Here is a 13,121-nt window from a genome sequence, read left to right as displayed (position 1 = left end):
AAGATGATAGGTTTAAAAAGCTATTTAAATGTAATGATCCTGTGATTCAATATAGTGAACATTGGTTATGAGTAAATTCTCAGATGACCATAAGAACCTTCTGAAGAGTCACACATACTCGAAACGTGAACTGTTTCTCGCTCCACAGATGCTGCCGGACCTGCTAATTTTTCCCAGGATTTTCTGTATTTACTTAAATTCTTTGAAACATTAGTTTTAAGGGGACAAATTTCATAATGTTTCAGCAAGAAAATTGCAAAATACTGAGAGGTATACAGATTAAAATGGCTACATTTTTGTTATGTAAAGGTATCAAGGCATATCAAGTGGTGGTTAAAGAGATTGAGATTCAGATCTGCCGTAATACAACTGAACGGCAAAACAAGCTCGAGGAACTGAAGGACAGGTTTAAGAGAGAGGGATGATGGAACCTGGGGAAGGACCTCTCTGTTTCAGGAGATCCTATGTTGTAGGACCTGGCATACAGTCAACAGAGGTACACCTGTTCACTTAATGTCTATCATCTCCATCATTGGTGACTACAGGACAGATATGGTGATCCTGGCTGGGTTCAAAGGCTTGATTCCCAAACAAATCTTTTTCTGTTCAGTATATTCTATTTTATCCTAAGATAGTAAATCCAGTCTTGGGGTCTTCACTAAGTACAAATGTCCTGGTTTCAGATCCTGTCCTAAATTCTGCTCTCCTACCGACCCACCAGAATTCTGTCCTACTGGGTGACATTTCTACCTTGTTTGTTTACACCAAGACTTTTGATCCTCTTGCTAGTTTGCTGTTCAAGGAATTAAGTAGAAGGATTTCTGCTTCAAATATATCTATAAGTCTACGATCTCCCCGTGTCTGCATGGGTTTCCTCCGGATGCTCCAGTTTCCTCCCACAAGTCCCGAAAGATATGCTTGTTAGCTGAAGTGGACCTTCTGAATTCTCCCAAAGTGTACCCGAACAGGAGCCGAAGTGTGGTGACTAGAGGCTTTTCATAGTAACTTCATTGTAGTGTTAATTTAAGCCTACTTGTGACACTAATAAAGATTATTATTGAACAATATATTATATGAAACAGAAACATGTACATTTCTTTATCCACTTTGATATGAGCTATGAAGGCAGCCAAATGACCTGTAACATTTGGATAATATACTAATTTTAGGATTTTTATATGAATTAGCAATAACACTTTGGAATCTTATAGTAAGAACACTCAAATAGTGTCTTGCCTGCTGAAATTGAGGTAGTGGAACAGGTAAGCACAGGCTGCTGGCAATTTTGTTTTGCCAAAATATACATTATTCATAAAGTATCTGAAAGAACATTACAAACATTTCAAAATGGCCATCCTAGAAAGTATAATAATATTCAGGTTTTCTAATAGATCATGTTGACTATGAATTGCAGCTGTGAGATGTTTTAAAAAGAGCTCAAGGCTGTCAGTGCTGAGAGAACTGAATTACTGATAACCTATTTGCCTGCTGGTCTGAAATGTTCACAGGACCTCTTTTATATTAAAATCACACTCAAGACCTCCTAAAAGATCTCAGCATGAATCTCTACCTACAGCGATAAGGTAAGGTTACGTTGCAATAACCAGATGATCATAGGTGACTTTCCCCTTTAAGGAGGAGAGCTGACTGACAGTGATTTAATATGAGGATCACCACACTTCAGGTGAGGGGCAAGGTTATGAAGGTGGGCCGACATGAATAAACTCAACCACTATGGTTGAGGTAATGCTCTGCATTATGAACCAGCTGTCTGGCCAATTGAGCTAAACCGGCCCCTGGTGATGGTAAAGGCTAGTGCCAACATGTATACTTCTTAATTAGTTTAGTTTTTTAGTATATTGATCATTTATGTATAATCAATAAAGTCAGCCATTTAAGATAATTCTTTTGCTTATCTTTGCTATTTCATCCCGAGAGCCATTGCTTGACCCTAATACTAATGGTTTTCAAGACATGGGAGACTGATAGCGAAGGTAAGAGTCCATGTGATCCAAGGAAATTTGGCACATTTGATCCAGAATTGGCTGAGTGTCAGGACGTAGAGGTTGATGGTCGTGGGGTGTTTTTCTGACAGGAAGCATGTGTCCAGTGGCGTCCGCAGGAATCCGTGTTGGGGCCCTTGCTGTTTGTTTTTAAAAATTAATTTACAGGATGTGGGCATTGCTGGTTAGTCCAGCATTTGTATCCCATCCCTAGTTGCCCTTCAGAAGGTGGTGGTGAGTTGCCTTCTTGAACCGCTGCAGTCCCTGTGGTATAGTTTCACTCACTGTGCTGTTGAGAGGGAGTTCCAGGTTTTGCCCCAGCGACAGTGAAGGAACGGTGGTATATTTTTAAATAATAAACTTCATTATCACAAGTAGGCTTACATTAACACTGCAATGAAGTTACTGTGAAAAGCCCCTAGTCGCCACATTCCGGCGCCTGTTTGGGTACACTGAGGGAGAATTCAGAATGTCCAATTCACCTAACAGCACGTTTTTCGGGACTTGTGGGAGGAAACCGGAGCACCCGAGGAAACCCACGCAGACATGGGGAGAACGTGCAGACTCCACACAGCCAGTGAGGCAGGATTCAAACCTCGAACCCTGGACCTGTGAAGCAACAGTGCTAAGTACTGTGCTACTGTGCTGCAGAAGGGACTTACGCCTCTCACTTGGGAGGAAGTCCCACCTTAAGAGAGTTGGCAGTCAATCTGAGTGGGTGGCAGCTCTTCAGTTCCTGTAGCAACAAGGGTCCCAGGGCGGAGAGGGTAGTGAAGGCCTGTGGGAGGATGAACAAAGGTGGGCAGGCCATGGGAGAGGTTGCTCCAGAGGTCACCAGACTTTAAGCAGGGGTGGTGTCTGATTTCTTAAAGGGATTTCTGATGGAGGCACCCTGCCCAAGATCAAACCCTGTTGATATACGGCCTTCCCCCAAGCAAGTTCAATCCTTCTGCCAACCGAAAACTTGAGGGTGAAAAAAAGCCAATAATTGGCTACAAGGGCTTCAATTCAGGCAAAGATGATTTCACGTCCGAGGCCTTTCCCACCCCAGTGTAAAGTCACTGTGTAGACACAAAGGGTAAGAACCCAGAGTGAATTTTGTTCCTTCAATTTCATGCTCCCCCAACCTGCCTAAAACCCGCTGGTAGAGGAGCATGAAAATTCTGTCCCATGTGTGAAAACAACTGGAGAAGGCCAACGAGCCATACTTTGTAATTGTTGTGACCCGCAGGGCCAGGCCAATGCGGAGTACAAGCTTCCCAACTGAGAGGTGGAGACCCCTCATTAGAGGGAGAAAAAAAATCAGAGTATATAAACCCGGGCCGAGTGTGAGCTGGAGCGGTAATCCCATCTGAGACATTTGTGCAAACTTCACATTTCTGTAAATAGGGCTGGTTTAGCACAGTGGGCTAAATAGCTGGTTTGTAATGCAGAACAGGCCAGCAGCGCGGGTTCCATTCCCGTACCGGCCTCCCCGAACAGGCGCCGGACTGTGGCAACTAGGAGATTTTCACAGTAACTTCATTGAAGCCTACTTGTGACAATAAGTGATTATTATTATAAAAAACCTTTCATTCCCAACACTTCCCGTGTGGACGCCGCTGTGAACTCAATAATTCACAGAAAAAGAAGCAACACGGTTTACGGGAATGCCATTTGTGCTTCTAATTCATGTAACATAGCATTGAGTACAAAGAATGAACATGTGTTCAGTTACTGGTTACATATCGTTGAGCCCTGAGGGTGTGGAAATAAAGCAGGTGACTTAACCTTTAACCAACTGAAAGGGTTAGAACAAGTTATGTCTAAATATGGCACGACTTTCAAACATCAGCTCCCCCTTATACTGTGAAATGTTACAATATGAAAGTATGCACAGCTGCTTGCCAGTTTGCTCAAAATGTAAACCTTCAGGCTATTGTTTGCAGGATTGAAGATCTGACTGCAAACTTAACACACAAAAGCCCAATGTAAACCTCTAAACCCCTGGCCACCAGCTGTCTTGTCAAGAAATATTATGTCCAGTCAAAGGCCCTGTCCCCTTCACAATAACATCAGATACATCTGCCAATCAAATTCACTATCTCAGGCTGGCTGATCTTTCTATCGGTATAAAGGTGCCATGCCAGTCGACAATCACCTGTTTATCTATAATTCAAGTGTGATACAGGTTAAACTGAATACCAACACAACAAAATGCTGCAGAGTGCTTTGAGTAATAATGCTCCTTTGAGTAATAAATACTGTGCACGATTTAATTTTTAAAAAATGAGTCCCGATTTGGGCGCGGATAACGGGGTGTTTCTCAGAGCCCGCAGCAACAACGTGACTTTTGTTTTTTGGAGGTGGGGGTTCCCGCCGAGGCCGTACTTACTTTCATTAATATTCATCAAGCATTTTTTTAAAAAGAAGAACGCAATTCAACTTTTTTGACAGAATGGTAAAATGAAGCTTGCAAAAAGCCAGGGCAGACTGAAATGGATAAGGAGGCAATCAAAGTAGCATTAAGTGTAGTGAAGGCTAAAGGCTATAATTTCCGTGCCTGCAACAAAACTTCAATCATGCTTGCACATAAAAAGGGTTCACATCTACTTTACTGCATGCCAGTAACTGAAGAATGCAAAGCACATCACAAGACATTTGGATAAAGGCTCAAACAAGCAATAAGGAAAATATTGAGAAAAATGATTTGCAGTTTTGAGACACTCCAGGAATTTATAGAATTAGTTGTGCAGGTGTTACATTAATTGGTAACTGGCATATTAAAAACAAGAACAAGTTAATTAATTAAAGCATGTAAAAACTAGTAAAAACAAATAGATATATTGCTGGAATTTTGAAGTTAAAAACCATTTCTGAAAATACTTGCAGAGGTGTTGTTTTTTGAAAAGGGTGAGGTCAGACAGGAACAGATTGAAAATTACAGCTTCTGATGGAGTCTGCACGCCCTCCCCGTGTGTGCGTGGGTTTCCTCCGGGTGCTCCGGTTTCCTCCCACAGTCCAAAGATGTGCAGGTTAGGTGGATTGGCCATGCTAAATTGCCCGTAGTGTAAGGTTAATGGGGGGATTGTTGGGTTACGGGTATACGGGTTTGTGGGTTTAAGTAGGGTGATCATTGCTCGGCACAACATCGAGGGCCGAAGGGCCTGTTCTGTGCTGTACTGTTCTATGTTCTATGTTCTATGATAGCATCAGTGGTTCCTTCAGAACATGACATGATTTTCATAGGGAGGGCAGCTCACTTTGCCTGCCACACCACAATTCTCACCATTGACCACAGCGGGATTTGAGCCTGAAACCCCAGAACATTGCTCTAAGTTTTGGTTTATCAATTCAGGGGCCTAGACCATGAGGCTATATGAGGAATGCCACCAATTAACAAATTAATGAGTTCATTGTGGAGCTCATAAACAGTCTTTAAAAGCAGGAGTTTGAGACTATCTAGAGGCACAGGTAAACAAAGGGTCTAGGACAGGTGATGGTGTAACTGCTGGCCATAAGTCTTAATGAACACATTCTTTAACAGCTGTGATAAATGGGAGATTTAAACTCAGCTGCTCAACCAGTGACACAGAGTTGCAATTCTTGGTGCTGAGAGGCTCGTATTTGTGAACAATGAGTGGTTGAGCAGGACATTAGGCTCCTGGCATTACTTGGGCATCGGATGCTGGTACAGGAAACCCTGGTGAATCAACAAGGAAGTTGGAATGGGAACAGGCTAGATTGGGCATAGTGAAGAGCAGCAGATGCACCCATCCTAGCCAGGAGGACGGCGGAGCAGCATAGCAAGGGGAAGAAGGCACTACCGAAGGCATTGGGTGTTTCCCCAAGATTTAGCTTTAGATTTGTCATGTGTACCAAGGTACAATGAAAAGTATAGTTCTGCGTGCAATCCAGGCAGATCATTCCATGCATGAAAAACTAAGACCCGACGCCGTCGTGAAACCCGGAGAGGTTCACGACGGCGTCGGAGGCCGTTCCTGGCCCCCTATTCTCCCCGTCCCCGGGGGGCTAGGAGGGCCGTGCCGTGAATCTTGTCGCTGGCGTCAAGGCCCGGCGCGCCGAGAATCACGCGGCCGGCGCGCCTAATGACGTCAGCAGCGCATGCGCAAGTTGGCCGGCTCCAACCCGCGCATGCGTGGCTGATGCCACGACGGCTGACGGCTCAAACCCATGCATGCGCGGTTGCCGTCTTCCCCTCCGCTGCCCCGCAAGACGTGGCGGCTTGATCTTGCGGGGCGGCGGAGGGGAAAGAGTGCATCCCATTGAGAGGCTGGCCCGACGATCGGTGGGCACTGATTGGTGGCCAGTCCCGTCCCAAGCACGGTCGTGGTGCTCACTCCCCTCTCCGCCCCCCACAAGCCCCATACTCACCTTTAGCGCCCAAGTTCACGCCGGCAGTGACCAGGTGTTGTTGCCGCCGGCGTGAGCAACAGCCAGCCGCTCGGCCCATCCGGGTCGGAGAATCGCGGGTCGCCGTGAAAAATGGCGGCCCGCGATTCTCCGAGTGGCGTGTCGCAAAAAGCGACATGCCATTTTGGGGGGGTGGGAGAATCGCAGGGGGTACCAGAGCGGCCCTCCCGCGATTCTCCCACCCAGTGTGGGAGCGGAGAATCGCGCCCAGGATATATGATAAATACAGAATGTAAATGCATAGACATAGCCATCAGGTGAAGCATAAGGAGTATAGTACTAACAACAGTAGAGAAGATACAGAGGGCGATTAGTTCAGTCCATAAGAGGGTCTTCAGGAGTCTGGTAAAAGCAGAGAAGAGGCTGTTTTTGAATTTGTTGGTGCGTGTTTTCAAACTTTTATATTTTCTGCCCGATGGAAGAGAGAATAACTCTGTTGGGAGGGGTCTTTCCTTTTGCTGCCTGCTTTCCCAAGGCAGCGGGAGGTGTAGACAGAGTCAATGGATGGGAGGCAGGTTTGTGTGATGGACTGGGCTGTGTTCATGATTCTCTATAGTTTCTTACGGTCTTGAGTCGAGCAGTTGCCATACCAGACTATGATGCAGCCAGATTGAATGCTTTCTATGGTGCATTTGTAAAAATTGGTAAGAGTTAATGTGGACATGCTGATTTTTCTTAGTTTCCTGAAGAAGTAGAGGAGCTGTTGTGCTTTCTTGGTCGTAGCGTCAATGTGGATGGACCAGATTGTTGGTGATGTGTATACCTAGGAATTTGAAGTTGTCAAGCATCTCCACCTCAGCCCTGTTGAAGCAGACAGGGGTGTGTACAACACTTCACTTCCTGAAGTCGATGACCAGCCCCTTAGTTTTTCTGACACTGAAGGAAAGAATGTTATCTCTGCACCATGCCACTAGGTTCTCTATCTCCCTCTTGTACTCTGACTCATCGTTGTTAGAGATCCGGCCCACTACGGTCATGTTATCGGCAAACTTGCAAATGGAGGTGGTGCCAAATTTTGCTGCACAGTCGAGTGTAATAGGGGGTTAAGCGCGCAGCCTTGCGTGGCCCCGTATTGAAGATGATCGTGGAGGAGGTGTTGTTGCCACAGAAACTTTGGTTTGATAAGCAAGTGTCAAGTATTCTAACTACATAATCTGTCCAACTTGTGTATGTGCTTTCCAGCACAGATGAACAGCTCAGTGTCTAGTATTCTGCCCTGCCATCAGATCTTCAGAAGCTTCCAAAGGCAGCTCAAGTGAAAGTGGTTGAGTTTCTTGATATGTCGCTGGTGCACAGTCCAAGTTTCGCTTGTATAGAGCAGAGTGGGGAGAACTATTGCTTTATAGGCTATCTGCTGCGTAGGCAGGTTGCTCCTCCTCATTCCTAGACTGATTTTTGAAATCTGCCGAAGACTACACTTGACTTGACAACTCTTGCATGTGCCTTGTCAATTTAGACAGCGCGCCAAATTGTGTGCCAAGATAATTTAACATATCCACTAGTCATGGACTTAACTCTTGGGCTTGATATAGGGCTTTTTTTGGAACAAGCTAGCACAGTACTTCAGTTTTCGTCATGGTGATTCTAAGTCTGAAAGTGTTGCATGCATTGGAGAACATGTCCACACTACATGACTGAGCTAGTGCTTAGTAATTGGCAAACAGGAAATCGTGAACTATGTCCTCGGAGACCTTGGCCTTTGCCTAGAGTTATCTCAGATTGAACAGCTTCCCATCCATGCAAAATCTGATTTTGATACAAAGATAATCATCATGGAAGGCACTGGAGACCATGGAGCAGAAAAACATGTCAAAGAAGCATGACAGCCTGTTTAACTCCATTGGTAACTGGGAATGGATCAAAAGATTCACCATCATCCAGGACATGCACGAACATGCCATCCTGGAACTATCAAAACATTGTAATTAATTTTTCAGGGTTGTACAATTTCTCCATTACCTTCCAAATGTCCTCATGGCTGAATGTATCAAAGGCCTTAGTCAGTTCAACAAGCGTGGTATTGAGGTTCATGTTCTGTTCTTGTCTCTTCTCCTGGAACTGTCCAACTGCAAACACCATAGGCGGGATTCTCTGTCGGCTGATGCTGGAATCAGGAAAACGCAATTGGGCGGAGAATTGGTTCCAACGCTGAAATCGTGGCGGGTGCTGGTTTCATGCCAAATCACAATTCTCCGTCGCCTTGACAGCAGTGCCAATGCATTCCAAAAAGTAAGTACAGTAAATGCCGTTGGCATATCATTAGCGGGCCTAACCCGTTATTCTCCGGGGCCTCTGCGATTCTCCGCCTCCACTGGAGCCAATTCCCGACAGCGAGGTTCACTTGTGCCTTTAAAAATTGTGAAATTGGCGCCGTGGCGGATGAGGGAGAGGAGGTAGGACACGGAGAGTGCGACCATGGGCTGCTGGTCCTCACACTGGCTGTGGCGGGGGGTGCCCCCCCCCCCCTCCCCCCACGGTACAGGGGCAGTGTCCAGGCACTGACTGCCATTACCACAGCCCCAAAGGTAGCCATCTTACTGCACACCCCACTGACCACCCTCCTTGGTCCCTGGTTCTGCAGAGTAACACTGGTATATGGATGCCCGCGTACCCACCCTCCGCCATACCACTTCCCCAAACCGGCCGGCACCCACTGGCGGGGCATCAGACAGCCCACCCAGGGCAACGCCTACTGTAGCCCACACAGGGGCAACGACACGGGGGCCGTGGACCGTACAACTGGCAAGGACACCACCATCTAACAGTATTCCTGGCAGCAGGGACGGGCGCCATGGCTAGAGGCCCCCACGGTTCCAGCCAACAATAGGTCCCGGGTACGTTGGGCTTGGGGCAGGAGGGGGGGGAGGGGCTAGAATCCGCAGTGCCAACCAGGGGCACCGTGTAGGCTGTTGGACCTGGTTGGGCACGAGGGTATGCACAATGCATGTCGGCCTTTCACCCCTGCAGACAATGTATATGGGAATATAACCATCAATGGCAGCCTTCCTTCTAGCCCTGTGCTGTACGAGCTGGGAACTGCCTTAGGAGGAAGAAGATGCAGCAGCGGAGCGTGCAGCAGTGGAATCTATCTCGGAGGAACAGGAGGCAGCCGATGAGCATGGAGAGCCAGCGTCCCAACAGTCCGAGGAAGAGAAAGTGCATATGAGATGCCACATGAGGCCTCGTGTGTACTGGAAGCACCTGACATTCGAGGACCTGCCGGACCAGGCATGCCATCGTAGACACTGGCTGAGTAGGGGCACAGTGCACACCAGGCATCGCAGAGGAATGGTGGAGAACACATGCTCACAATGGCCGTCAAGGTGACAGTTACCCTGAGCTCCTACGCCACGGGGTCCTTTGAGGCGCTGAGTGAGGACCTGTCCAGGATCTCACAGAGATGGAGTCCGAAGTGCTGCGATGTTCTGGCATCCCCTGCATGAATCACAAGCATGGGCCGCATTACCTCCTCCTCCTTCAGAATTCCCAATAGCCGCTGGGCTACTTCATGGGACAGGGGTGTGAGTGGAGCTATCCCCTGAGGATCTCCCGCCAACTGGCGCTGTCAGTCCTGGAGGCCCGTTCTCGTCTCGGCCAAGGTCTGCCTGCTCGCGGCCATGGAGCAAAGGGAGTGGGCCACCTCCATATGGGACTGCATCACATCAGACTTTGACTGTGCCACCACCTTCTGGGCCTGTGCCACATCGGCCAGTGACTGTGCCATCTCCCTCTGGGACAGGGCCACCTTCCTTTGTATCTGTGCCACGTCGGCCAGTGCCTCGACAAAGCCACCGATGCTCTCAGAAGTGTTCCACTGTGTCTCGGCCACACTCAGGAGTGCCATTGCAATGTCCAGGTAGCTCTGGCAGATGGCTGCCTGTGAGAGGGCAACCGTGTCCTGGGCCTTGGCCACTGCCTGCACAGATTGCCCCAGGCTTTGGACATGCTGATCCATAGCCAAAAAACATCGCCCTCATGCCTCCATCGTGGACGCTGCCCGTGCGGTGTTGGCCCAGGTGGCATGCGGTTGGACTCCTGAACCTGCATCTGCAGGTGCTAGATGCTCGCTGACAACCCCTCATGTAGTCTCTGGCTCTGTGACTGCAACTCTACAATAATGGGACTATCCGTTTCAGTATCCTGAAACCCGTCTGGACGGAAGCTAATTTCTCGGGGCGGCCTGCCCTCCGACCGTCCGCCTCCTCGGGAGTTCCTACCTCCACCTGCTGTACCACAGCATCTGTGTGTTGAGCACCAGAGAGTGTCCCAGGAGCCTCTTCACTAAAGTGCCCAACCGAGTGTTTCTGGGATGGTAGATGGCGTTGGAGACAGCTGTGATGGGAATCTGTGTCAACAACGGATTTGAGCTCTGGGGTGTCCTGGAACTCAGGCATTTGGGTCCCCTCCATTCCGGTGTCATCATCGTTGCTATGCACACGGGTTGGGGGGGGGGGGGGTTCTGTCTGTGGTTGTGACTGTGGCTGGGAACGGGGACACCAGAAGGTTCCATCACCAGCAGCAAGGCTCAAGACAAGATGCATGATTAGACCATGGGCTAGAGTGTGGTGGGGATTGTGTGAGTGTGGTGCGGGGGTGAGGGTGGTGGTACAGGGGTGAGGGTGGTGTTGGGGGGGGAAGGGGTGCTGATACATGTCACGCGGAACCGCAACTAAGCCAAAGTCCAAATATGTACAGGTTAGGTAGATTGTCTATGCTAAATTGCCCCTAGATGAGGTTCCGAAGATAGGCTGGGGGATTGGGCCTAGGTGAGGTGCTCCTTTGGAGGGTTGGTGCAGACTCGATGGGCTGAGTTGCCTCCTTTTGCACTGTAAGGATTCTATAAAAAAATAAGCGGGGTCTCACTTCCTCACCTGAGGCCGATCTCCACCCTTGCGACTTCCCTTTCCTCGGGTCCGCCGACCACGTCCAGGACCCACTGCTCTGCCACGGTGAGGGGTCACAGGTCCGGCGGCCTCCTCCAGTCTCTTCCAATTCTGGTTGAGATGTTGTACAAAGCAATTTTGAAGATGAAGTTGTTTTGCAGGCATTGGAGATAAGTGAAACTCCTCTTCAATTGTTGCAAGATTCATAAATTCCTTTCCACTTGTACAGGTAGACAATAGAGGCATCTTGGTATTCTTGCAAGATGGTTCTTTGTTTCCACATAGACTGTAAGGGTTCAATAAGCTTATTGATCAGGCATTGACCTCCAGCTTTGTAGACCTCAGCTGGGATAGCACCTTATATGGAATAACTGAACATACCTTACTGAGGAAGTATTAATGCAAGTATTCTGGGGCAAGACTGAGGATGTCAGCTGTTATTATGAATGAGATATGTAACAAAATCTAGCCTCTTGGGAAAATCAGTTACGTCATGCCCCATGAGTAATAGAATGCTCTTTTTCTATGAAGGAATTATGTACACTGTAGGATCATTCCAATTATTGTGGTGTGAGCAATATATCAGGTTTATCTTGATGTCTTGTCTCTTACAGAGTATATTAATGCATTTTTGATTGAGCTTTAGAGCCAGGGAAATTATGTAATAGAGCAGTCTATGCACCGTACAGAGACTGACAAGCTTGAAGTTGGTCTAATATAATTAGGGATGTGTAAGACAAACTCAATAAATTGTTGCGTAGTGGAAATTGTGAGGAATCTGGAATGAACATCTTTATTGATACTTTATGGAAAAATCTAACACTTGTTGAGCTAAATGACTCCAAGAAGGACTCTTGTTAAGCAAATTATTGCCTTTCACTAATTGTTATTATGAAAACCTTTAAACAAATCTATGCCTATGCAAATACTGTACTTAAACAAATGCACTCTCTAGTAGGCATTTATTGTATTTGGTTCTGGCCTGTTTTTCAAAGCTATAATAAAATGACAGTTTTCAGGATTTATGCAATAATGGATTACATTGTCTGTTGTTTTTGCTGATGATAACAAAGCAGTTTACATTACAAAGCAGTTTACATAACTTTGGTAATCCAAGGGCAGTTTTACGTTCCCACTAGGGTGAATGTCAGGTGAGAGTTCCATAAAAGTGGACAACAGGAATTTATTCCATATTCATTACTTCTCCCCATTGACACCTGGAGTCTGCAGAATCATGTGAATGCAGTTGATGGCTCCTTGCAACATTGGGAATCACTGTCCAGACATATCAATGTGCCTGTTCATCCTGTTTCTCTCTGCTTGGAGAGAAAATGACGCAATTATTTATCTTCACTATAGAGCCGCCATCACCTTCCAAATGCATTGATGAATAGGAAATGCTTGTTATTTGTTGTTCAACCCCACCTGAAATGATTTGGTCATCTATCTGGGGTGGGATTCTCCCTCCCGATGCACCAGAAAACTGGTGCGGCACGTCCCCGTCAGCGGTGGGATTATCTGTCTTGCCAGCCAGCCAATGGGATTTCCCACTGTGGGCAGCCCCACGCTGTCGGGAAATTCCCGGGCGTGGGTATGCTGCCGGCACAACGGAGAATCCTGACAGCGGGGAATCCAACCCCTGGTATATGACTGTTCCCTCTCGTGGTGCAATCCTTTCCCTTGTATGAGATTGCACTCCTGCTTGAAGGACGTGGCATAGTTCTGTTCTGCTCTCCAAGAATCCATGGTGGGTAGGGCCATCTGTGAAGATCTTCCTCTTTCTTCCTCTCTGCAGACTCTTCTCCATTTGTTGGTCATGTTG

General features: G+C 47.3%; 1 protein-coding gene across 1 annotated transcript in view; it reads right to left on the bottom strand.

The window, feature by feature from the left end:
• nkain2 (sodium/potassium transporting ATPase interacting 2) overlaps positions 1-13,121 on the bottom strand; it is a 651,746-nt gene that overhangs the window by 99,097 nt on the left and 539,528 nt on the right. The window lies entirely within an intron of this gene.

Source organism: Scyliorhinus canicula, chromosome 6 (assembly GCF_902713615.1).
Source record: "Scyliorhinus canicula chromosome 6, sScyCan1.1, whole genome shotgun sequence".
Taxonomy (NCBI): Eukaryota; Metazoa; Chordata; class Chondrichthyes; order Carcharhiniformes; family Scyliorhinidae; genus Scyliorhinus; species Scyliorhinus canicula.
Note: the sequence above shows the minus strand (reverse complement) of the source record. Positions and strands in the feature narration are given on the sequence as shown.